Consider the following 12,878-nt stretch of genomic DNA (forward strand, 5'->3'; position numbering starts at 1 on the left):
CAGAGCTTGGCAGCTAAGTTTGAAGCTCAGTGCTTTGTTAATGATGTCAGACAACAGCTGGCAAAGAATAGACCAGATGAATTGCTGGAAAAATGCCTTAAAGAATTATTAAATGATAGGGATATTAACACTTACAATTTAAGATATGAATTTGTGAGAAACAGGCTTCAGTGTAAAAAAATTCTTCTGGTACTTGATGATGTGGACAATTTAATAACAGCTGAAGATTTAATCAAAGCATGTGATTGGTTTGGGGAAGGAAGTAGAATTATCATCACATCAAGAGATATGCAAGTGCTTAAAAATACTTCGGCTTCGGCATCTCCAGCAACATATCATGTTTCAGAATTGGATCCGCATCATTCGCTTCATCTCTTTAGTTTGAACGCTTTCAAGCAAAATCAACCATTTGAAAACTACTTGGAGTTATCAAAGCGGGTAGTTGATTATTGTAAAGGAAATCCATTAGCTCTAAAAGTGTTGGGTGGCTATCTTCATGGTAGAGGAAAAGAAGTGTGGGAAAGTGCTTTGGCAAAACTAAATCAAACTCTTCCCAATGACATTTTTAAAGTGTTGAGATTGGGTTTTGATGGACTTGATGACACACAGAAGAATGTATTTCTTGATCTTGCATTTTTGTTGAACACAGGATGGAGGATTTCTCAGCACTGTGCAAGATGCTTATATGGTCCTATTACAGATATTGAGATAAGTGTACTTGAAGAGAGATCCCTTATTTCAATGGATCAACCTCAGGGTATTGAGATGCATGCTCTACTAATCGATACGGGTCTTGAAATTTCTGGGCAACAATTAAAATCTAATCCTGACAATCCCATTCGGCTGTGGAGGCATGAGGATATTTATCATTATTTTTCCAACAATGACAAGGTAATAATTTTTTTTTTAGATTTTATCATATTTTTTGTTCTCTTAATGGTTCATTTCGCTGTCATTTATTTTTCTAAAAGTTATTTGTTTATTCATTAACATCTTCAGTTAGTCTCAATGTTTGCGGAATCAGATTTTTTTTTCCAATAAAAGAAGTCCTTTGTTTGACTAAAATTGGCTGCGGTCATAGTCTTTCTATTAGGTGTGGTTCATTATATTAATCTTCTTAAACTTTTGAAATATTCGTTTTCCTAAAGTCTTGAGATAGAATATGACTAGCATGATATAAGGCGTTTTTTTTTTCAGAAAAAAAATTTAGAGCACGAGATATAAATTATAAAATTATCGACAAAGGGTTGACCTTTTTTCATATTAATTCATATCTGATGTAGTATAAAAGTGATTGTGTGTATTCTCACACACTGCACATGGTTCTCACCCTCACGCGTTTTCTTATAAAAATTTAATATTGCAAAAAAGTACTTATTATGAAATCTGAACAGAAAAAGATAGTTTTAGAAATTTTATAGATGCCAGGGTTTTTATATACACTAGTTTTTCTTTAATACGAAAGGTTAGTATAACTTTGGTCCCTTAAATTTACATGACTTTTGGTTTTAATCTCTTCAGTTTCATACCATAGGTTGGGTTTTTATTAAATTATAAGAATTAATATCTTTTTTGGTAAAGAATAACTAATATTTTACATGAAAAGAAATTTGAGAAATCAAAATTTATAGTTTAAAGCTTGAGGATAAAAAATTAGATTAACCTTTGTTCGCGCCATCCTGCGTGTGTATCTGTTTTGTCCGATTTATTTATTGCAAGATGAAATGAATTGTTTGAATAAAGTTTAAAAGCATATTCATTTAGAAATTCCTAAAAAATATATTTAATTGTTCTATTTATTATTGGATTACCTTTTACATATTACTGATTTTTTCCCCCACAATTTGATCAGTAGGTGGCTGAGGCAATTCAATGCTCATCATTAGACATGAAGAAGATAAACAGGATTGCAATAACAATTAGTAATGTTAAAAGGAATTATAATTTAAAATTAGCTAGGACTTTCGTGATGTGTTATTTTAAAAGATAAAATTAGTGTACAGAGAATTTTCATTAAGTGCTATATGCATACACGTGTGAGCATAACTGACCATTATTTGAAGTCCAATGGGAAAATAAAAGACAAATAATTTTTTGCTTTTATAGTTATATTCTAAATATCTGCACATGCATATAGGTATACCCATTAGTTGCGTATTTATGATTGTTGAGAAATTCATATATTACTGGAAAAACATGAATTGTAAGGAATTTTGAATAAAATGGATATAGCGGTGTTAATTTGGATAAAAGTTAATATATTTAATTGTTTTATAGTATTTATGGTCATTTTTTTAGGTAATGATAATTGTGCTTCCCTTGATTTGATATTATTACCAAGCAATTGAGGCAGTTCGATGCATGTCATTGGATGCAAGCAAGATAGAAAGCATCACATTGATGGCTAGTCATTTTAGAAGGATGCGTTATTTAATATCCCTTCAAGTTTACAAGTCAGATCTGGGAAATCCTTCAAAGTTGAATATTTGTGAACCGTTGGATTATCTTTCTAAAGAATTAAGGTTTCTTAGTTGGGAAGAATATCCACTGCCATCTGTGCCATTACAATTTTGTGCTGAGAATCTCATTGAACTTAATTTGCCTAACAGTAATATCCAACAGCTTAGGGATCAGGTACATATAGTTTCTCATATGTCATAATTTTTTGTTGTTGTGATTCTAAGAAACATTGACTGAAATAATTCACAATGCAAATGTTTGCTTTATTATTATCTTTAAATTGATGGTAGTAGTAATTGTACTATCTGCGGGAGTCCAACTATTCTTGTAATGGGCATGAGAAAAATTGTTGAGTAAATTGTACGTAAGTGTAGTTATGTAATTTATTTAACACTGCTGCTTTGTTTTTTCCCCCAGCAATTTCCAAATCTAAAGGAAATAGATCTATGTTATTCCAAAAATCTCAAGGAACTCCTAGATTTATCTCAAGCCCCTATGATTGAAAGGATGAATCTTCATGGTTGTGTGAATTTGGGTCAAATCCATTCTTCGACTGCCCCGGAACAAGGTATCCTATTTTTAATAGAAGATTGTGGACCGATGCAGATAAATATTGGGGGCAATATGAAAGGGAGAATTTCATCAGGGTTAGTGATTGTGGACAATTATTTGGATCTTGTCACTTCGACATTCAATAAAGTGACAATGAAGGTGTTGGTATGTGACAAGATGATTTGTGGTATTGGATTTGAGCATGTGAGAATGCCATTGGTAGAGACGGCAGAATTTATGATAATGGGAATACAAAGTTTGGCGACTTTACTTCCATTTGTGAGGAGAGTTGATTGGTTAGATAGTCCAATTGAGTTTGAGCATGATTTCAATGAGCATCATACCTATGATGTTCGTCATTCTTATCACATTGACCCTTGTTTTAAAAACGTCAATAGAGGTGACAGTTATCTTATTGACGTGCATGTGTCGGGTGAGAAAGACGATGAAGAAGAGGGTGAGGATGAGAGAGAAATGAGTAGTAAAGGTGATCAAGTAGTAGAGACGATGTTATTATTAATGGAAGATGAACAAGAAGGGGCCGATGAGCATGATAGTAAGAGGAACGATACATTATTAACAACACTACTTATTCCCAATACCATCCCTCGCTGGTCATTATTGAGGAGACTGACATTAAAAGAGAGTGATATTATTATTGGGAATCATAATGCAGGTTGTAACATCATCTCTCAAGCTTCAATATTCCACAAATCACTTATTGAAGATTGCAGAAGGAGGATTCAGCCTCTCTTGGCATTACAACTAGTACTCTCTTCTCCTTTACCTATTCATGCTTTCCATGTCATTTATAACTGCTTGGGGAGCACGCCACCACATCGTCGTATTTTTCTCCTCACCTGTTATCCACATGGTTCTGAAGATTTCTCTGTTAGCCTTACGGAGCAAAGCTATTGATATCAATAATCATTTAAATTTCTCAGGCCATAAAATTGTTATTTGAATCAATATCATTTATTTTTTTTATTGCATATTAATATTATGTTATTATGAAATATTAATTTTTTTTCATATGTAATTCACGGAGGACCTCCTCACAACTTTATAGCATAAAAATTGTTGATCTTATTTTGGCTTCACAATAATTACATGCGTTGTGTATGTTACTCTCCATTTAATGTGAGTATAATAACTAGCGTGACAAACAATTTCCTTACTAAGCAATTTTATTATAGGAAAGTACAATGATTACTTATGAATTAACTCAACTTGTAGATGTTAAGATGTTATAATATTTAAATTGTAAACAACATTAAAATAAAATGTATTTGTTATCACCAAAAAAATATATACTACTCCGATCCTAAATATAAGACCCACTTTATAGTGTAATTTACACTACAAAATAGATTTTATATTTAGAACTGGAGAAGTATATTTGTTCGACTGGCCACTGATCAATGTCGTCAATGATCAAGTCATGGTTGATCAATCATTCCAAGCTAATCAATATGGTTAAAAGGCACTGCGGCCATTTACACTTTTTTTTTCCAAAAAGAAAATCTATTTATACTTGGTTTTCTCAATTGAGATCTGGTGGTAAATTTCACTTCATATTATGTGACATCAAAGATATATTTTTTTTTAAAGTGTGATTCGTAGGGTGCTTCCTCATAACTTTGAAAAATAGAAATTATTAATCTTAGTGTTGCTTTGTTCTATTTTTCATTACTTTTCGTGTGCGTATTTTGTATAACCAATTTATAAATAATTGGAGAAATAATTTTCCACTACGAAGCAATTTCATTGGGATTATTCATTATTTACCATATATAGAGTATCATATAACTTGTACTAAAAAAAACATACATAATCTGATTGCATAAAATAGATTTTACAAAATTAAACTGTAACAGAAAGTAGTATCATAACTCATATTTTATTACAATAAATCGTTCACTTCATGAAAAGTCTTTTTTTTTTTTACACCAAAAACCACACGTCTTTATTCATTAGTTTTTTCTGATGAATGATAATAGAAGAGTGGAAAATTTAATAAATTTGATTTTCTCATGAAAATGAAGCAGGGTTGAGAGATTTTAATTAATTTTTCTTCTCTCTTTCTTTTATATCTTCTCTCTGTTAATGGAGGCACAATGATATCTATCATTTTTCAAACAATGACAAGGTAATAGTTTTTTTTATTTTATAAAATACTCACACACTGAACAAGCATACTCTCACGTGTTTTCATGATAAAAATTTAATATTGCAAAAAAGTACAAATTATGAAATTTGAACATAAAAAGAAATTTTTTAAAAATTTTATATATGCCGGGGGTTTAATGTACACTAGTTTTTCCTTAGGAAGCAGCAATTATATGAAACACTACCTTCTGTCCTTAATATAACATTTAGTTGATTAATTTTGAAGAATTAAGAAGTTACTAAATTACTTTAAAATATTTATATTTATTATTTTTTTAAAATTAATTTGCCTCACTCACGAGTTGATATATAATCTAATAATACATATAAATATTTTAAAGAGATCATATAACATATGCTATAATTAAGTAATTTAGTAAATTTTTTAATTTCTCTAGACTAATCAATTATGTTTTATATTAGGGACCATAACTAGTATAAACGTGTGCATGTAAGCCCATTCGTATGATTGTCCCCGCTTGCCTGCGTGTGTCTTTGTTTCGTCCAAATTATTATTTATTGCAAGATAATTTAATTTTTATATCTATTATCTTATCGCTTTTTACATATTGCTAGTCTTTTCCCCCATAATTTGATGCGCATGAGGCAATTCAATGATTATCATTAGACATGAACAAGATAGAGATGATTACATTAACAATTATTAATTTTCAGAAGATTTATAATTTAAAATTAGCTAGGACTTTTGTGATATGCCTTGCTCCTATTTTAGAAGATAAAATTAGTCTACGAAGAATTTTCATTAAGCGATATATGCCTACGCACGTGTCAGCATAACTTAATGTTATTTGAAACAAAATATGTGAAAATTGACAACAAATATAATATATGGAGGAGGCACTGTATGTCTTCCGCTGAAAGTTTCGTATCCTTTAATTCTAGTGCTCGGGATTCATGGGATGCTCCTTTTTTAATGTCTTGTAATTGGTCTTGTCGTTAGTCTTCAGCTCAAGCGTTTGTTTAATTAAAATTTTATGCAAGCCAAGTGTTTTAAATGAATTTTTGCTTTTATAATTATATTATAAATATCTGCCCATACATATGGGTGTATACATGAGTGTGTCTGCATGTTTATGATTTTTGAGAAATACATTTATTACAAGAAAAACACGAATTGTAAGGAATTTTGAATAAAATGCATCTAGTGGTATTAATTTAAATACTTCTAGAAGCTGATATGTTCAATCATTCTACTACATTTATGGTCATTTTTTAAGGTGATAATAATAGTATTTCCCTTGATTTGATATTCCTAGGAAATTGAGGCAATTCGATACATGTCTTTAGACGCGAGTAAGATAAAAAGGATAACGTTGGGCGCTAGTCATTTTCAAAAGATGCATGATTTAATACTCCTTATAGTTTACAAGTCTCATCAGAGAGAGCTTTCAAAGCTGAACATTTGTAGAGATTTGGATTATCTTCCAGAAAAATTAAAGTTTCTTAGTTGGGAAGAATATCCACTGCCATCTATGCTATTACAACTTTGTGCTGAGAATCTGATCTTGTTAGACTTGAAATGTCTGAGAGTAATATCCAATAGTTTTGGGACGGAAATCAGGTTACATATCTTTTCTCATATGTCATAATTTTTCTTGGTGTGATTCTAAAATGTCGCATCAAACATTGACCCACCCAATAATCCACAATGCAAATGTTTGCTTTACTACCTTAAAATTGATGGTTTAAACAATAGTCGTACTATTTGCCGAAATCCGATTCTTCTAATCTTCATGCAGGAGAAAAATTCTTGACTAACTTGAACATAAGTGTAGCTATCTGATTTACTTAACAATTTGTTTTTTCAGCATTTTCCAAATCTAAAACACATCAATCTGTCGGATTCAAAACATCTCAGTGCACTCCGGGATCTGTCTCATACCCATGAGATTGAAGATATGTATCTTGATGGTTGTGTGAATTTGGGTCAAATCAATTCTTCAACTGTCATCGAAAAGGATTTCTATTTATTCATAGGAGATACTGGGCCAGTGCAGATAAACATTGGGGCCAGTGTTAAAGCGACAAGTTCAGGGTTAGTGATTGTGCACAACTATTTGGATCTTGGTGAGTTGTTATTCAATAAAGTGACAATGAAGCTCTTTGTATCAGGCAAGATCATCTCTGGTGTTCAATTTAAACATGTGACAGTGCAATTGGCAGAGGCGGCAGAACTGAGAATGGGAATACAAATTTCATCGTCTTTACTTCCACTTGTGAGGAAAATTGATTGGTTGGAAGAACCAATTGAGCTTGGGGATGATTTTAAGCAACATCATACTCATGAAGTTGACCATGCTTGCAATGATGTTGGTTTCGGCCCTTGTGACTTTAGACTTGTTGTGACGGTGAGGAATGATAGAGGATTCAGCCACTGTTAGGTGTAAAACTCTCTTCAATATCCGCTTTACGTGATCATTCTTTCTCTGTCCTTTATAGCTACTTGGAGATGACGCCACAAGATCCTCATTATTTTCGGTTCAGCAATGAATCCTGTTAATTATTACAGATCAAATAATTTTTCTGATAATGACTTCCTTGTTCTATTTGCAGAGATCTAGAGATATTAGTTATTGTTTAAATTTCTCAGGTCAAAAAATTATTATTTAAACCAGTCTCATTTATTTGTTATTGTATATTAATATTATGTTTTTATGAAATATTAATTTTTCTTTTTTTTCCCTTTTATATATAAATCACGGAGGGCCTCCTCATAACTTCATAAAATAAATTTTGTATGGCTTTATAATCACTGCTCTATTGTCATTCCCCTGATTGGCTTTGAGCTATGGCCATGGATGCATTGTCTCGACCGCCCTCACTGATATTTTGTCTTTTGATATCTTAACTGCGTACCAAAAAATTTGGAAGAGTTCTCATAGTTTAATTTGTTATGTGCATTCATTTTCCGAGTGGAAAACCCAATTAATTTGAATTTATAGAAATTTATGAACTTTGTAAAATATTTTCTTTTATTCAACACCTATTGAATATTCGCACCTTTCTATAATAAAAGTTCATAAAATCTGTAAATTAAAATTATGTGAACAATCATAATTTAAAATTCCTCAAGCTGCACAATTCGGATTGGGAAGAAGCCTTCAAACAAAAATGAGTTATTTTTTTTTTAAAGGAAAAGCATCAATTTGGATTCTCCTTCGTTAAGCTTTTGCGTAAAGAATCTTGTGCATGTTATAATGCCACGGCCATCTTCTCCAACTTTGGAATAGAAATCAAAGTGCTTTGTTTTCTATGTTTAAAGATAATAATTAGTTATCCTTTTTCTTTTTCTTCGGGGGATTATATTTAATCACCTGTTTTAGCGTTGCTGCATGTTCATAGGCACGTCTTTGTTTCAGCTTTTATGCCAAAATATCACTCTCCTGTATATTTAACCAGCGACTTTTTCAATACCCCATAGGATACTCACACCCGAGCTCCAACTCTTAGTGGCGTCATTCGATGGCTTCTACTCCCTGGCTGACTTTGCATTATGAAGTCGACATTGTGAGACGTGCTTTGCACGTGTTTCTTTTTTCTGCTCTTATTTTTTGGATTTGTTGGTCATTGCTTTGTTTGTCATATTCTCGGCTAGCCTTCTCTTTTCAGTTCATTTAATTTGAGATTTGTTCAAATAGACCAAATGCGACTGATCGGTTTTTTTTTTTTTTTATGTAATCGTTTACGCATGGTGAATAAAATTGTCTTTTCATACACCAAAAAAAAGCACCTGTTTCGGTCATATATAAATCTCCTATTTTTCAGTCATGAGCGAAATTCAAGATTTAAATGTTTGGCAATCTAATTTACTTAACAATGCTCTTTTATTTCAGCAATTTTCAAATTTAAAGAAAATTGTTCTAAGTCAGTCCGTCCGAACATCCCATAGCACGTTAGCCCCAAACCTTGAAAGCTTAGGCGTAGATGGTCATCTGAATCTGAATCAAATTCATTCTTCAACAATAGTGAGACATAACTTTCGTGGTCACGCAGCTGTTCACAGTACTTCAATCGCTTTTACTTTGTGGTTATATGTGTGCGCGCGCGCGCGCGCATAATTTTCTAGAGAGAGTAGAGGATCGAGTGCAAGTTTGTTGTTAATCGCTTTTGACTGTGCGCTTGTCCACTAGTAAGTACTCCTCCGGTCCTTAATATAAGACTTAATTGTTGAGTTAGTTTTGGTCCTATATATAAGACCCATTCTCATATTTATCAATTTTCTCTAAATTATCCCTATGAATATTCTCTCAACCATAATCAAGTAGAAGAAAAAGATGGGGTATTAAGAAAGATGATTATAGTACTTTAGGAAAAATGTGTCACATTTCTTATAATTAACTAACTTACTTAATTTTTTTTAATCTAATCAAATTAGTTAAATAGATCTTATATTAAAGATAGGAGGGGTAATATTTTTCTTGAAAAAATGAATAAAATATTTTTTTCCCACAAAAGCAGCGTGAGAACGCGGGACAAAGGAAACAACGCGGCAATACACAGAACGACAATGAAGTGACAATAAAGTGACAATAACCCTTAAAGTCAGGGACGAGTTGACCTGTTGACCGCAAGGACATTTTTGGTAGTTGAAAAAAAAGTAATAGTTCCTTAATTTTCTTTATTGAGATGGAGGGAGAACCTCGAATTGTGGTACAAACTTCAAATCTATGATGGTTATTCCCCTAGAAAACCCACTTCCATAGATTATATTTCTTTTATTAATAAAGGTGTAGATTTTTAAACAAATTTAATAATATAATAATTTTTTTAAGATGTAAGAAAATATTCCAAACACTTTACATGATAAAAGTGGTTCGGTGCTGTGTATATTATTAAATTCCATTAGGATAAATTCTATCTTTGGGATGAAACTCATTATAGCCAAAACCCAAATAACAGCCAAGTTTCAGAAGAGTTAATCCCCCCCCCCCCAAAAAAAATTTCGCTACTTATTTCTAATTGCTTTTGTCGTTTTGCCTAGCCCAACTTGGTTTGGCGAATTACCAAATTTTTGGCCAGTATAGTTAAAATTTTTGGGTCGATTAAGCTGGAAGATCATATATATACTTCTATTATTAAATTTAAAACGCCATAGTTTTTGAGTCAAAAAATAGAAACTGATCATATTTATGCTTTATTAAATTTTTTTTGTTGAATTATGTATGGTTTATATATGAATATTCTAATTACTTGCAAATTAATGTTCTTTTATTTAAATATTATTTATCTCAATGTTGTACATATAAATATTTTTATATATTTTTAATTAAATTGTGTTATTTTAAATGAGTGGCCCGATTTCATTTTGATCTCAGTTCAAATCAATATATTGGCTTTTTGCCTTCTCATGTAGTTGAAGCCTGAAGTATTTTTGTTTTTTTAGAAAAAGACACAAATGCCCACACATGGATATCCTGCAAGTGGACCCTCCAGATGTTCATTTTTTCCAAAAGCAAAGGGGCGGTGCGAATATTCAATGAAGCAACTCGGCAATTCACAAAACTGACTCGGGACGACTTGGCTTTGCTGACCCCAAAGGCAAGTATGGTAGTGGAGGTAAGGGGTAAAGAATTCCAAAAAGTAATTGATATCCTTAAAATGCCCAATTTATTTTTTCAATTAAAAAAACATATACTAACTCCGATCTTAATAAGAACTAATTTGACATTTAATTTTATCTCTCAAATTTATAATCTTTTTCATAGTGATACATATCAAGAGAATTTTCTATCGTTAAGTAATATCCTATGCAAATGACTAATAAACAAGTCATTTAGATAAACAACATATTCTTCTATAAAAAATTGACTTGTATAATTTTTTATATATTTATAAATTTAATTTGGGTTAATATGATTTTTGATATTTAAAATTTGGGTCCATTTTAGTTTTAGTTTTTGAAATTTACTCTATCTTAAAACGTTAGTCCTACAAAATGTCACATTGTTAAAATCTCTCCTGAAGTGTTGTAGCTAGACAGTATTAAATTGATGATATAGAATCATTGGATAACATCTAATTGGATCTTATATGGATAACCAAAAAACAAAAAATGTCCTCAAAATGTAACACAAAGAAGAGAGGAATGAGTTCTCAAAATAGTGAATAATTCTTCAAACGAAAAACAAGGGGAGGAAAAGATGCTAAACAACTGTGTTTCGAAAAGATGTTTTTTTTTTTAAATCCTCTGTTATCCCTACATAATTCAAATAGATGTTATCTAGTTAGTCTACGTAACTATTTTAATGTTGTTTACGACAATTTTGCAAATTTTAAACATTATTATATTTTTTCAGACTAACATTTTAAGATGACCAAATTTTAGGGATCAAAATGATACATTTAAAATTTAAGAGATCTAAGCTAAAATAGATCTAAATTTTAGCGGCAAAAAATTATATTAATCCATTTACTTTTTATATCAAAAATTCAAGGGAATGATTTTTATATTAACCCATTTCCCAGGAAATACACAATGAACCAACCCAGCAATTCACATAACTCACCAACGCGTGACGACTTGGCTTGTTGACCCCAAAAGCAGGAATGATAGAGGTGGCAAGATGCAAGGCGGACCAAGAAGTGACGCCTCAAAAGTTAAAATAGCCAATTTATTCCTTTAATCCAAAAACATACATTAATAACTTGAGATGCTAACTGAGATCAAATTCATACTTTTTCACTTGTACAAAAATTTTAATATCACTAATACCAAGTCAAGAACGTTAAGACCCATATCCTAATTTTTCTTTAAAAAAAAAATTCATGTCATTTTCGTTTTTATTTCCTTTACGTTTCCGGCTAACAAATCATCTTCTGCTTACATTTTTTAAAATTTTTTTTATTCACCTATAGAAAACCCATCCTTTTCGATTTTAAATTATGCTATCTTCTCCTTGGTCTTTCAATGCATTTTCCAATCTATAGAGGGTACTGGAATTAACAGAGAAAGCTTGAAGAACAAAATAAAAAAAAATTCAAACAAAAACTTTTTCCACTTTTTTTAAGAAAAACACAGATCCCTAATAAAAACCGGAAAAACATAAAAGTCGGCAAAATGGTTTTTATTTTAATCTTCCGTGAAAGACAAAACATATATATGTGAATTGCAGTGAAAAAAAAACCGGACCGAACCGGCCGGTTCAACCGGTGAACCGGTGAACCGGCCAGTTATCCGGTCCGGTAAGCAATGAACCGGTCATAAAATGAACCGGCATCAACCCGGTCAAACCGGGATAAACCGGTGCAAACCGGCAAAAACCGGTATAAACCGGTAATGAACCGGTTTGAATGATATTTTGCTATTTATCTTATTTTTTCTTATTCAACTCCTAATATTTCAATCACTATATATTTAAATTAATTTTAATCATAATTTTGGTATTAATAATTATTAATTTTAGTTATTAAGAAATCATAAAGATCAAAATCCTTAATGTTATTGTATTTTGTTTTAATTACAATCAAATTATTGTTGTATTTCCTTACATTTTGTTATTAGTGATTATTAATATTGCTATACTTTGTTATTTTTAATTAAATTTTATCATTTTAATGTGACCGGTTTGATCTGGTTTGACCCCGATCTGACCCATTAACCCTTGAACCACTACCTCAACTGGTTTAGTGTCCGGTCCGGTTTTTTGTTCCTTGGTGAATTGCCTTCTCAATATTAC

The sequence above is a fragment of the Neltuma alba genome, unplaced genomic scaffold (genome assembly GCF_004799145.2).
Source record: "Neltuma alba isolate B1F8T4 unplaced genomic scaffold, ASM479914v2 tig00005150_pilon, whole genome shotgun sequence".
NCBI lineage: Eukaryota > Viridiplantae > Streptophyta > Magnoliopsida > Fabales > Fabaceae > Neltuma > Neltuma alba.